Source organism: Zalophus californianus, chromosome 15, assembly GCF_009762305.2.
Source record: "Zalophus californianus isolate mZalCal1 chromosome 15, mZalCal1.pri.v2, whole genome shotgun sequence".
Lineage (NCBI taxonomy): Eukaryota > Metazoa > Chordata > Mammalia > Carnivora > Otariidae > Zalophus > Zalophus californianus.
The window spans coordinates 49,115,910-49,131,258 of NC_045609.1; positions in this window are offsets into that span (position 1 = coordinate 49,115,910).

A 15,349-nucleotide genomic window follows, 5' to 3' on the forward strand; every position below is an offset into this window, starting at 1 on the left:
GTAAGTAAGTAAGTGAGTATGTAAGTAGGTAAGTAAGTAAGTAAGTATGTAAGTAAGTAAGTAAGTAAGTATGTAAGTAAGTAAGTAAGTATGTAAGTAAGTAAGTAAGTAAGTAAGTATGTAAGTAAGTATGTAAGTAAGTAAGTAAGTAAGTAAGTATGTAAGTAAGTAAGTATGTAAGTAAGTAAGTAAGTATGTAAGTAAGTAAGTAAGTATGTAAGTAAGTAAGTATGTAAGTGAGTAAGTAAGTAAGTGAGTAAGTAAGTGAGTAAGTAAGTAAGTGAGTATGTAAGTAAGTAAGTAAGTAAGTATGTAAGTAAGTAAGTAAGTAAGTAAGTAAGTAAGTAAGTATGTAAGTAAGTAAGTAAGTAAGTGAGTAAGTAAGTAAGTGAGTATGTAAGTAGGTAAGTAAGTAAGTAAGTATGTAAGTAAGTAAGTAAGTAAGTATGTAAGTAAGTAAGTATGTAAGTAAGTAAGTAAGTAAGTATGTAAGTAAGTATGTAAGTAAGTAAGTAAGTAAGTATGTAAGTAAGTAAGTATGTAAGTAAGTAAGTAAGTAAGTAAGTATGTAAGTAAGTAAGTAAGTATGTAAGTAAGTAAGTATGTAAGTGAGTAAGTAAGTAAGTGAGTAAGTAAGTAAGTGAGTAAGTAAGTAAGTGAGTAAGTAAGTAAGTGAGTATGTAAGTAAGTAAGTAAGTAAGTAAGTAAGTAAGTAAGTAAGTAAGTAAGTAAGTAAGTAAGTAAGTATGTAAGTAAGTAAGTATGTAAGTAAGTAAGTAAGTAAGTAAGTATGTAAGTAAGTAAGTAAGTAAGTAAGTAAGTAAGTAAGTAAGTAAGTATGTATGTAAGTAAGTAAGTATGTAAGTAAGTAAGTAAGTAAGTATGTAAGTAAGTAAGTAAGTAGGTAAGCTCAAGACCATGTGAAGACACAGGAAGAGACCACCCTCTACAAGTAAAGGAGAGAGGACTGGAACAGACCTTTTCTTCACAGCCCTCAGGAGAAACCTACCCTGCCCACATCTTGATTCTAGACTCTTTGCTTCCTGAACTGTAGGACAAGAAACTTCTGTTGCTTAAGCCTCCAGTCTGTGGTACTTCGTTACCATGATCCTAGCAAACAGGGCTGCAGAGAGGGTCCTCAAGGATATGGTGAACACAAACAAAAATGCTGACTCCCTTCCCCTCGTTTCTCAGGGAATACTCTGACAGAGTTGAATCATCTTAGCAGGATTCAAATTTGAATTGCTTCGTCCTGGGCATCACCAATAGGAGTCTCTTCTTCATCTGTTTTGGAAATGAACCTTTCTCATCCCCAAATGTAAGAGTTCAAACTGGTAACGCTGGGCCTAGGATGGAGGGTAGGTTGGGGCTGAACTGAATGAGACCATGTCGGTCAAGGTGCTGCAGTTTCTGGCCAGACAAGGCTGAGAAGGTCTGGCACGGCTCATGGTGCACGTGCCTGAGACATGAGGAAGGAAGTCTGCTCTGAAGTCAGAGAGCTGGTCCTTGGTTCTGCAGGACATGACTCTGGAAGAAGAAACACTTCCAAGGATCTGGAAGGTTCAACATTATAAGGAATTGCCTTGTTCGTGAGAAGCCAGAGCAACACCAGTCCTGATATTTAAAATGCTTTCTCTTGGGATGGAAGGTGAATGCATGGTAACGATGAACATATGACAGGGAGAGCAGACACCTCTGCCCAATACCTTCCAAATGTCAGGTCCTGGCATGGACCCATGGGACCCATCAGGTCCCATCCAGGACGCACACCCAAGCTACATTCCACACTGGATCACGGGGCACTGTGGACATGGAGGCCTTTCACGGAGTATTAGATAACCAGTAATTACCGCAAAGTACCGGCTTTTCTCTAAACAGCTCTTTCACTGTGAAAAGAACCAGGTGCCCAAGGCTCTTTTGCACTGCACACGATTAGGCATTTCCAGAAGTCTCTTAATTAGACTAATTCATTTTTTCTGGAAGTATAGTGGACCTGTTCAGCCTTACCTGAATTCCCTCTTCAGCCTTTTGGGCTTCTCATCAGTTCCCCGGGGGAGGCTAGTTCTTCCATTGGCTGACCTTACAATAGGCTGGTTGGATGCCACCCTCTCAGCTACCCCCTGCCCCACCTCTACCCCAGCTTCCTTAGTGCTAGAGGTTCACTCATTCATTCATTGATTCAATCACAAATGTTCATGGGAGGATTCACTGTGCTCTGGTGCTCCAGTATTTTGGGCTTGAAAACCCTACAACAGGAAGGTGCAGTTCCTTTTTTAATCAAGGAACCTGAGTTTTTGCTTTGTCCTTACTAACTTCTTACGTGGGGCATCATTTATCTTCTCTGAATGATGGGATGGTGGGAAGGTTGTTACAGGGCTATTATAAGAAAAATAAGTAAGGGGATGCCTGGGTGGCTTAGTCAGTTAAGGATCTGCCTTCGGCTCAGGTCATGATCCCAGAGTCCTGGGATCGAGTCCGGCATTGGGCTCCCTGTTCGGTGGGAGGCCTGCTTCTCCCTCTGCCTGCCGCTCCCCCTGCTTTTGCTCTCTGTCTCTCTCTCTCTGACAAATAATAAATAAAATCTTTAAAAAAAAGGAAAAGAAAAAGAAGTAAGACTTATATAAGAAAATTCATGCGGAATTTGCAAAGACGAAATCAACCATACAAACAGAGGTTTAAGCTACTATTGCAATTATGTTTTTCAGGATAAAAAAAATAATACCATGGGAGGGAAACATGTCTGTTAAGAGCCACAGAAAGCGGAGATGGGAGAATGACGAGCTCTTTTGCATGAACCAAGCTGAAGTTACACATTGAGTCTGGACCAGATAGGACAAACTGCTGACATCGTGACACGTCTTTACTTTCTGCTGAACTTAAATCTGCTCCGTGAGGTGAAATGATTATTCCCTACTAATTAGAATGGAAAAAGAAACTGCATTTATTCGTAAAAACAAACTTGTGAAAGAAATATGATGAGCGGATTATTTACATTGGCCTTCAATTATTGGCTTCGGACTCCAAAGCCACTCCCTCTTAGGGAGTGAGATCCAGCATCAGAAACATCACATTTACCAACTTTGCAATTTTCCTAAGGTCCTGGCCCCTGCGTGGGCATTCTTTCTAATGCTCCCAGGAACCACATCAGGTTGGTTTCACAAGGACACTTACAAATTTCATCCATCAAGCAGAGTTAGAGGCAGGCAATTTATTGAGCCCAATTCAAAGGTTGTGAAAGAATCTTTCAGATTTGGGTGCCTTCCACGTCTTTTAAATAAGTTGAACATATCCTTTGGTTCTAAGGAAAACAGCTTGTAAAATGTTTGGGAGCTCTGGGGACATCAAACAGCTCTTGGAGGAGTGCGTTTTAAGGGTTTACTTGTAAAAGAATCAGTAAAAGAAAAGCAAAAACACATGGTTGAAATTCCTCTCAATAATACGAGGTATTTTTGTAGGCATCTTTTCTTTTTCCTGAGGGTTTCAACACATCTTTGAGTGCTTATCCCAGAAATCCTCAAAATAACCCTCCACTAGACTGACAGCCAAAGAGATGGCTATACTGTAAGTTGTCTTTGTTTGGGGCCTGAGTGCTAGCATACCCTGGGCTCATCAAGACATGGGTTGGGGAGAAGGGACAGGAATGTCTGCGGAGAAGTGAGCAATTAGGGTGCAGAGGCAGCTAGTTTAGGGGTTCAAGGCTCACAAGCTTATAAACTCCAAGCAGGCGACATGAAGACTTGAACTCAATCTTGAGAATTAAGAATGGAAGGTTGCATGGGGTGAGCAGTTTGAGAACTATAGAGCCTCTTGCTCGCCAGGGCTTTCAAATTCAACCAAAACAACATGCTGGCTAAAGAAAGCAGGTCTGTGGGAAGTAGCTGCCACCAGCCTCACATCCTGCTTCAGACTTACTTCCTTGGCTGTGGATTAGAACAAGAGAGGGAGAGCGACTTCCCAGAAGGCAACAGATAGAAAGTGGTGGTACCTAATACAGTCCTGGGCCTCTTGCATTGTGTTCCATCTGAGTGCACAGGCTGGAAGGGGCCTACAGAACATGGGTGAGGATACACCTGGGTCAAGGTCACATGACCTTGGGCCAAAGACATCACCTTATTTGTGTGAGATTTCTCAACTGTAAGACAGGGGCAATAGGCACTACTTCGCTGACTTATGAGGGTGGACTATTAAGATGGCATGAATTGTGACTGTAACAATCAATTTTTCCTCTCAGACATGACTTTCACAAATGGTTATTGAGTGCCTACTGCATGGCCTGCATTGGGGATGTGGTTGTGAGTCAACGCAGATGCTGTTTCTTCCCTCTGACAACTTGGCGGAGTCCAGCGGGAAGGACTGTTGTTTTTGAAGTGACTCCACAAGCCGGCATGGCCAGAGAGAGTGAGGCTGTGTGTGGAACATTCGGAGCCTCAGACCCATGGAGAACTGAGGAGCAAGGCAGGGCGGGGATGGCGGTGAAGTCACAGGGAACTAAGGATGTGATAGGAGCTTTGCTAATTTCTGATCCCATGACTTTGACCCAGGAGCATCTGCAGGATGCTTGGAGCTGCCCTGCCTCTGTTCTTAGCTCCTTTATGCTGTGCTTCTGCCCACCCACCCACTGCTCTGGTCACAGGGTCCCATCCCATTTCATGACATTCCTGGGGACTCCTGCCAGATCCCTCCCCTCTGGCTCGGCCGTGAGCCCTTGTCCAGATTTCACATTTCCCTCTCTGGCTCCACCTGCCACTGCATAGTCCTAGCCTATGCCTTGTCTGTCCCAGTTCTTGCGGCTGAGACCACATCCCAGCATCACCTGTGAATTCTGTCCCCTCCCTTCTCCTCACTGGGAAATGATACCTGGAAGCCTAACACGTGTTTGGGCAAGAGCCTTGTTTGCATGCAACAGAAACAGACTTTGGCTGATCATATAAAGGAAAGGGGTTTGTTGAAAGGCTGTTGGGCAATGGGAAGGTCATGGAACAGTGTTTAGACAATGGTCAGGCTCAAGAGAAGCTGAGCCATAGGCAGAATGACTGTCCAAATCACAGCCAGAGCTGGTCTAGTGTGACCCCTGTGGCCACACCTCCTCCATCTAGAGGGATAGCACAGTGCAGACCATGCTCACAGGGGCTGAACTCTCTCCTGCTGCCCCCAAGATCCCAGCCTTTTGGGACCAGGGCAAGTCAGCATGGCTTCCTTGTCAAGCCCAAGGAAGGCATCAGAAGTTTCTACTTTCAGAATAGGATGCAGATGCTGCAAGACTGGCCGAATCCTAGCTCCAAAAGCGTGGAGAAGAGACAACTCAGGCCAGATTCTGAGTCTAGAGATTGACTAGGTGATGAGGAGTGAGCCGGAGGGGGAAGGAGAATGATGTCCACCTTCCGGCTTGGATCACAGAGTGATGCTGGTAGCCCTCGCTGATATGGACAGAGGGGGACCAGGCTCGAGGTAGTCACGGGCAAAATAGACATGAGATACTTGTGGGATAATAAACGGGTTGTGGAATTTACACCACACTTAGCACATCATAGATGCTCAGTAAATACTTGCCAAATGAATATATTGACCTGAAGGCTATAGAGAAGATGGGGACTGTAGCTAATGAACAGCCAGGGGCTTATGCAGGAGAGACACAAAAGAGGTGTCCTCTCTGCCATCCCACCAGTGCAAATGGCTCTCTCTCAAGCCAGTTGTTCAGCAGAGTTCGTGCTAACATGCCCTACAATTCCCTTTGGAAGCCCTGGGCTCTTCTGGAGCTCCCTGGGGTCATGGCTTGGCTTTTCACCCCAAGTGTTACAGTTCCTCTGTGGTAACAAGTTCCTGGGGCCTCCGTCCTTTCTCCTTTCCCTGTTGAACTATTTGGTCACCACTTTCCTGGTACTCTTCCTACTGCTGCTTCCCGAATTTTCCATGGAGTTCCACGAACACCAGAAAAGAAGGAGTTCCTGTAGGCTTTTGGGAGACAGCAGGTTGGGCACGCATAAAATTTCTTTGAAGTTTCCTGCCCTATTTAAAAAAAATCGTGTTGACTATGTTTTATATTCTGCTCTGTAAGATATTTGTTTTAAAGTAAAAGGCCAAGACTTTACTTTTTTTTTTTTTTTACCACTGAAGAACATTGACATTCCTGAGTCATGTGTGTTCTGTAGCTCCAAACACAGCGGCATGGCTCCAGCCCCGCTGCAGCATGGGAGGAGGTGGCGGTAGCTCTCCCCTTGGCCCCCCTGCGTCCCGCAGATAGGACAGCGCACCAGTCCCCTGTTTTCATCTTCCATGGTGGCTCCCACCCGGAACGTGCCAAGTAGACAGATGTTTATGAGGCTGTTGCATTTAGACAGGGCCAAAGAAGCAGATCTATGTGGCCACAAACATCAGAACTCTAAGGGATCTTAGTGGTTTCCTAACCTCAGGAATGGAAGATGCATGCGCCTTGGATCTTCTGTGCCCGAAGTGGATGAGCTCTGTCACTATCCCAGCCCACTGCCCTTAGTGCCTTAGAGCTCTTCCCCACACAGCATTCTGGGGAGAGAGGGCCACGTGCACAGAATTAACCTACTTGTTAGCCTCCAGATGGTCGAACCCTCACCATTTTACTGAGAGGGATAGGGAGGCCGAGGGAAGCTGGGATTTCCAAGGGCTTCCTGATGCAGTGTCTAGACTGGAGCCTGGTCTCCTGATGTCCAATTTAGTCCAGTCTGAACTGTACAGCTCAAGGGAGGGGCATGACTCGGGCCAGGGATCAGCCTTCCCTCCCTGTCAAACCCTCTTAAATGGCTCTAACGTGGTCCTCTGTGTAGAATTCAAGGTGAGATGATTGAAGTCTCTCGCTGAAATGCTGAACACATGAAACAGCCATAAATTGCCTAATGAACTGAAAGAATAATATTCCGTTTGTTAAGGGAAAGGAGATGGGACTTCATGCTACTTTATAATAACGGATAATGTTCATCGGGACCCTACCCTTCTTCATCATAAATGAAATGTAGAATAAGTTCCCATAGCTGAGACTCAGGGAGGCAACAGGGAATAGTGGAAAGAACATTGGCTCTGGAGAAAGTCATATCCAGTTGCATCCTTGCTCCAGCACTGACAAGCTGAGTGACCTTGGACAAGTTACTTAACCTCTCTGAACTCAGTGTCTGTCATCTATAAAATGGGAATAATATCTACCTCAGAGAGATAGTGTGATCATTAAATGAAATAATATGTAAAATGTCCGGGATCTAAAGGACATCTGACTAAGAAGAGCCTGTGATTGTCTCATTCCTTTTTCAAGAGAATCTGTTTTTCTAGAACACTGGCACTTGGGTCTAAGCACACCTGTGCATTCTGAATCACTTAGCGGGCTATCCCCGGGCACTCATGAACTACAATAAAGAGTCTACACATGCTAGAGATACTGGTATAAGACAAAATGAGCTGTGTATTTTTTGATTGAAATAGGTCAGTGAGAGGAAAATGATACGAAACAAATGTGCAAAGAATGCGGGAAACGGAGAGAAGCTCAGCTTGGAAAGGAAGGCGGAATGCAGTGCCGCCGAGGGGAGGGCCGGCCAGCCACCATGGGCCCCAGCGGCTGGCTCCTTACCTCTGGGAAGCACAGTAGCTGCTCCATGCCGAGCCCACCCGGGTCTCCAGCCTCTGCAAAGGTGACAAGCCATCTCTTGATCTTTTGAATGTCTACAGCGAGGGGCAACGTGAAGGGGACAGGAAAGCAGCCTCAGGGACCAGGTTATGTGGCCAAAGGCGAAACGGTGGCTCGGATGGCACTTGTGGGCTATCTCCCCAGGCCAGAGAGCCACCTGCCAGGGTGACGGTCCTCCTCATAGGAAAGAGAACAGGAGCATCTCTCGGGAAGCATGCTATTTTATGCTGCCCATGTTTTCTTTTCTGGGTTTAATATATTCTCAGTGAAAATCCTAGTCATGTCTGTGGAATGAAGCCAACAGAGAGTCTCTGCAATCAAGAGCCCAAAAAGAAAAAAAGAAAGAGGTATCCCATATGCAGTGGGCAGAAGCGATGGGGTGTAGGCAGGGTTCCAAGGAGAAGAAAGATTCAGGATGCAAATGAGCAATTCCTGGTAAGTATCTTCAGCAAGACCTCCCTTTATTCTGGAGCACGTTTTCCCTGACTGTTAGGGGCACAGAGTTTGGATTTTAAAGAAGAGATGGTTCCTTTACAGTTTCTCTCCTGCATTTGCTCCTCACACCCCTCTGGCTATTTATGTATATATACACATTTAAAAGTGCATGTGTTTCAGCTCATCATTTTTTTCTATTATTTAATCCAGAAGTATTAACCAGAGAATACCCAAGGAGCTGTGGGCTAAGGTTTTGTCACTGTGTTATCACAGTAAGAAAATATCTGCAAACAAGTTACACATTTAACAATAAGAAACTTTGCATGAATAATGGCAGTCACATCAGTTTGATGAACTATTATGTATCAATTAAAATAAAACATTAGGGTACATATACCCATATGTGTATCTGTATCTTCATCTCTACCTACATGCTCATTTGCATTTATTTCTAATCCATCTAAATCCAGAACAAAATCCAGAAAATACCCACTGATGTTTTCTCTATATTGGCACTCTAGTGGTGATTTTTATTTTTGTATTTCTCATTTATTTTCCAAATTTTCAACAATGAGTGCATTCAAAATGAAAATAGCTTATTTTTCTAATTATAAATGTAATAAATACTCTGAGGTCTCAAATAATTGAAACACTCAAAATAAAGTGAAATCACTTGCAATTTCAGTACATACGTTAGTGGGGTTTTGTTTCTTTCTGGTTTGCTTTCATTGTACTCATAGGTATATGAATGAGATGTACTTATAAATGCAAACCCATACAGATACCTATAATATAAGGAGTTCAGTATTTGCAGGATTTTTCTATTGCTTTGGTTATCTCATTTGTTGAAGAATCCCAGATAGCATTCTCTGAATAAATGTTGGTTGTATTCATTGTTGCTGCAGCCCATGTGATGCATTCTTCACATTCATTTTTCCAAGCTTTTAGTTTCCTGGAGGCAGAATAATATGTTAAAAGAAGTGGAGACTTTAAGGCCTTTTGTGGCTTTTTTAGGTTACTTTCCAGAAAGATTATACCAAGTTATACTTCTTCTATCAGGGTTTGGGGCTGTCTCAATATGCCATCATTTATATTTTTGTTAATTTAACCATTGAAGATATTGTCTCTTTGGTCTTCATTGGCACTCACAGGAAACTTTCAGTCCAAAGCCAGGCATGAAGGAGCAGTGGAGCCTCTTCTGAAAAGGGAAAACGTTATTAATTCAAATGATGAGCATTTCAAGCTTTCGTATGTGTACCCGATCAACAACAAAAAGTGGAGAGCCGAAATATCATAGCTTAAGTGTATATAAGAAACAGATTTTGTACTGTCATCCAGTTCCAGTGGAGAGTCATGCTTTATCTCTCATCTCTTTCTTTATGGCACTTTTTTTTTTTTTGCCAGTTGGAAATGAGCTACAAATATTCAATTAGAATAAATTTTTGGCACTATTTTTGTCTTTTCATTATGTACGCACCAAGTATTTACTTCTGACTACAGACTTACTTTGTAAACATCTCTCTTCATCTACACACACATGTTGATTTTGCAATTACAACTAGAAATTGTTTGGGTTTTTCCCTTTTACAGAAATGCACTGAGAGAGTCAAACGTAGTGCATGCAGAAGGGATATATAGATAAATTGTGCACCAGCGGTGTGTATGTGTGCGTCCATGTGTATACTTGGGGTGGAGGCACAGGGAAGGACAAGGCCAAACAGGAAATCTGGGATGTTTACCAAACCCTCTGAAATGGCATCCCGTTGTCCGGACTTAGATTTGGAAGGTGGTCATTGTAGCCCTGGGAAGCTGACTGATGTTTACAGCATTCCCGTGGGGGTTGGCAAATGTTATTCTTCTAAAGTTAGAGCTTGGGAGAGTCAGTGACTTGCTCCCAGAGCCCTCACCTGGAGGTGGGAGGGACAACCCTCCCATCTTCTGATTCCCAACCCCTGTTCTCCCCCTTCCAAACTGCTGCCTTGTCCTTCACTGGTCCCAATTCCTCTTCCTCCCATGTTCCATCCATGAGACACTAACGGAATTTGGAGGTACAAACCAGGAAAAATGGGTCTGGCCTTTTCCTGTATCCCACTCTGGTGCCTTCCTACGGTTTGTGGCCCTGGGTCTGTGAAACTGTTGGACCATGGCCCTTCTGGTCATAATTCCCTTGCCTCCCTCACCTGCGAGGAGCCCACCAGAGCACAGAGATTACTATGCATGGGCGTCCTGGGCAGACAGGCTCTCTTCCCTGATGCTGAGCTTACCTGCCTATCTGCAGGATCTGGTTTTCTTCATCTCCTTGCAGCAAGACTCTCACCATGCTCACCATAGTGGCAGATTAATGAGATCTTGGCATGGAAAGACTACCCAAAGGCCCAGGAACACCAGCCTGAGACAGGCTCACAGACCCTGCATATAATCTGCTCTTTGGAGACAGTTTTGGTGGAAGATGTCAGTCACACAATAACACTTTTTTTGTGGTCTAGCTCAGTTGAGTAGTATCTGTTCAAGGATTATCCAGCTTTGCTTATGGGCAAAAGGGTTCTTGGTTTTCATCTCAACAGCCAGCTGGGCACCATAAGTGAGAATCACTTGACCAAGAAGCAAAAGTTGGAATGTTCTCAGTGGCCTTGACTTCTACCCAGAAATCTTATCTCTGGTAAAATGGCTCCTCAGGTCAGTCCCAAATTCTTTTGCTCGGGGAATAGCTTGTTGAATAGCTTGTTTAACAGAAAACGCTATAGGCATACTTTGTTCTGTTTGCGATGGGCATGTCAAACTACCCTCATCTCAGAATACCTTAGAGAAGATCCCTCAGAGACTTGTCCTGAAATCCACCAAGATCCCTGTTTTTCACCCCCCTTTCCTGTTTCTCTGCCTCAAACCTGCTCAAGGGTTCCTTGGCCTTGCTGGCCTTTTCAGTGCACACCCCATGCAGAACATTGTATCAGCTGGTTCCTTCTAAAGTTACCCAAAGTGCTCAAGATTATCCTCAGGACACCCTATCTTCCCTCCTTCTTGTTGTGGCCCTCACTTTACTCACTGTCCCGCAAGAGTAGCCTGTTTGGAGGTCCACCTAAGACCATCTAGGTCTAGGTCCATCTCTGAAGACAGATAGGTCTAGATAACATACGGCCATAGGGAAATGAGTGAACCCCAACCACACAAAGGCCATTTTTTAGTTCAGGTGTAACTAAAACAATGCATTGTTGTTATTTGTTTGAGGGTCTGATTATCTCATTTTTCATTCTTATAAATTCCTTATGATATGCCACATTGGGTGATGTGGTAGACAGAATAATGCCCCCATAGATGCCCACATCCTAATCCTTGGAAACTGAAAATGTGTTATCTTCATGGCAAAAAGGACTTTGCTGATAGAATTAGGGATTGTGAGATGGGGAGATTATTTGGATTACCCAGGTAGGGCCCAATGTCATCACCTGGGTTCTAAAATTGGAGAACCTCCTGGCTGTGGTTACAGAAAGAGATGTGATGATGGGAGCAAGGTCAGGGGAACAGGGTCAAAGGTGAAATGTTACAAGCTTTGAAGATGGAGGAAGGGACCTTCAGCAGAGGACATCTTCTAGAAACTGGAAACTGGATCCAAGCAAGGAAAGAGATCTTTCCCTAGAGCCTCCAGAAGGAATGCAGCCCTGTTGACACCTTGATTTTAGCCCAGGGATACCCATGTCAGGCTTCCAACCTGCAGAACTAAAAGATAACAAATTTGTGGTGTTTAAAGCCACTGACGTTGGTGATTGGTGACGGCAGGCAGCCGTGGAAACCTAACACAGTTGAGATGGAACCAGGTATCATTCCTTAGGTTCAGGCTCGTCTCCCATGTGCTCTGCTTACCAATGGTTTAGTACAAACTGTCTGCTTCCTGCAGAATCTTGCTGCTTCTGATTTATTTCCTTTTTGGATTTCGACATTCATGGTACGCAGTTATCTTTCAGTTTTCCTTCACCCCAAAGTTGCTTGGTGGCTTTTTTGAAATGGGACTTATCTCCAATGAAGAGACACCCTTTCTTGCTTTTCTCAGCCAATTAGGCAACAGCAAAATGATATGGGTTCTATTAAAATTGCTTCTTAGGTTAGTCTCTCCAGGGCTTGAAAACTCCTTTTATTTTGAAGAAATAAAGGAATATCATTCCAGAATCATAAGCCAAGGAGCTGGTTAAGCTCAAGAGATATATTCGCAAGTATTGAAAAAAATCACACTGCTGCCCATCCTCATGCACTGTTTTCTCCTGGTACCTTAGTTTTTTGCTGCTCTGAAAGCTGACTGAGCTTCTAGAAAAGTACCCAGAACCACTCAGAGTAAATGTCAAATATACAACCTAACTTGCCATATAGGCACACCATCTCACATATACCCTCTCACCCCAGGAGAAAATCTCTTTGTTCCTAAGGCACTATTTGTAATAGGTGGACAGAAAAATAGAAATTTCATGTGCACGGATTCCCTGCAGAGCCTCTCCAGAAGGGGAAGCTGCATTTCATACATGGAAATAAGTCAGCCTTCCAGAGGACACGGGTGTTAGGGAGATCTCTCGTTACTAGATGTGATTTGTGCTATCTAACAGGGTTCTTATTCTAATCTCCCACCCATTTGCAGTTCACAGGGACATGCTTTGTAGACAAATTTGGCAGATTTCACCACCGATGAAACCAACAGCCAGCAAAGCCACCACGAACCAGCTGTCTCCGCACAGGTATTTGTGTTTGCTGACAGCAGGTGCCTGAGCACTCAAACCCCCGTCCCCATGTACATGGAGCCTAGGGACGGCACAGGCAGCAAGCTCAGACCTCTGCAGCTCCATGAATGCAAAAGCCAGCGTCCTGGTCCCTGCACTGAGTGTGCGCTGGGAGCTAGCCCTTCCAGCTGTGCACTTGCCTGCTGCCGGCCTGACGCCTAGCACCCGCCTCCACAGCAGTATACACACCCGAGGGAGGAGTGTGCAGCCCCAGGAGACTGCACCAACATTGGGGGCCCCCCACAGTTGCCGGTGGGCCTGGGGTTGGCTCCAGACCTTGTCGCCTTCCCTGGTGTCTGTCACTGGCCCCTGTCACTACACAGGTACCTGCCGCTGGCCTCTGCAGCTAAGTGTGCGCACGCCACTGGCCCCCGCCTCCAGCAGCGGCTGCCTAGTCCCCAGCCACCAGGTCTGGAGGCACTGCTGGGGACCCCGATAGCTCTGCAGCCCCTGGGGAGCCCCTCTCCATGCTTGCCAAGGTCCACAGTTGACAGTCTAGAGAAATCAAGGACACACATTGATGACATCAATCCCTCTACCCTGTCAGGGGCAAAGCATCACCCTGACCGTGACTGACACGTGTTCTGGATGTTGGTTTGCCTCTTCTGCCTGCAGGGTCTTGGTCATTATCACTGTCTGAGGGCTTAGAGTCTCATAGCCCCCACAGCCTTACCTCAGACACGCAAGCTGCTTCAGGGCGCAGGGAGCCCTTCACCTGCCACACACCCCAGAAGGCCCCAGGATGGCCAGCAGGGAAGGAACAGCTTGCAAACATAGCTGAGACATCGTCTGGACACAATGCCTTATGAGGGGGTACATGTTCCTCTAAAATGTAATATTGGCTGCAAATCAATGACCACGTTATGGTACCATGCCGCCAAATGCAGAATACAACAGATGGGCGTGGACAGACTTCCTTTGAAAAAGAAAAATAAGCAAGTACTTTCCTTCTTGCCTATCATTATTTATTGGAAAGGCAAAGAATGTAAAACACTGTACAAGAATAGACAAATGTATCAGAGAATAGGAAGTATAGGCATTTTCACATAGATGAGGGCAGTTAATACATGATAATAATATTTAAGATCAATGGAAAGAAATGAACCAATATGATTGTGTGGGAACTTTTAGCTATAAACTTGGAAAAAAACTGAAAGTTAGATCTCTACCTTATATGCCATTCATAAGAATAAGTTCCAGATGGGTTACAGAGTTAAACAATAAAAAAAAAAAACCTAATAAAATTAGAAGGGAGAATGTTTATGACTCAGAAGTAGGAAAGGCCTAAAATAAGAAATATGTTCTAAACTCATAAAGATTGACAAATACGATGACATCAACATTCAAAACTGTAAAATCAAAAACATTTTAAAAGATTAAAAAAAGTAGTAGACCTTACTTTAAAAAGTTAAAAAATAGAAACAAGTCAGTATTACTAACATACGTAACAGATGCAAGACCCATATCCTAAATATATGAAGAATTCCTTTGTTCAATAAAAGATAAATACAAATAGGAAAATGGTCAAAATATTTGAAGAGGCTGCTCACAGTCAAGGAAATACAAATCGACAGTAATTTGTATTGACTGATAGTCAATTTCTTGTCCAGAAAAGTCCATTTAAAACAGCAATGATACCATTTTAGGCCATAAGCATGGTGAAATTTTCAGTTTGATAAAATCTGTGATAACATGGCTATAGGTTTAGCGGGCTTGTATGTTGATACAGCTGCTCCAAAGGACAATGTCACAGTAACTGTAATAACTAAAAATGGACATACCTTTTGATTTGGAAATTCCGCTTCTTGGTAATTCTCCTAGAAAAATAATTGCACAGGTTCATGAAGGGGCAGGTGCAGAGACATATGGGGATGTTAATTAGAACACTATTTATAATAGCAAATATAAAATAAAATCAAAATGAGGGGCACCTGGGTGGCTCAGTCGGTTGAGTGGCCAACTCTTGGTTTTGGATCAGGTCATGGCTTCAGGGTCATAAGATGGAGCCCCATGTGGGACTTAGCGCTCAGCGGGGAGTTTGCTTCTCTGCCTCTCTCTCCCTCTGCCCTTCCCCCACTTGCACGCACTCTCTCTCCCAAATAAATAAATGAACTTTTAAAAAAGTAAAATCAAAAAATAAAATCAGAATGAAAACAACCTAAACTCCACCAGGGCAGAAATAGCAGGCACTCGAAGGACAGTGGAGATAAACACACAGTAGCATTAGAAGATCTGTGGACACATTATATAGTGACAACACAATATGTGCAGTGTGGTAAATTTATGTAAAACAAAAACAGGCACATATATCAGTCACATAAGCACAGAGCCATGTACTTCTCTAGATTAGTGCTGCCCGGTAGGATTTTCTCTGATGGAAATGTCCTATAATCTTTGTTGCATAATATGGTAGCCACTGGCCACATATGGCTCTGAGCACGGGAAATGTGGCAATTGTGACTAAGGAGCTGAATCTCAAATTTTATTTAATTTAAAATAATTTAAGTTT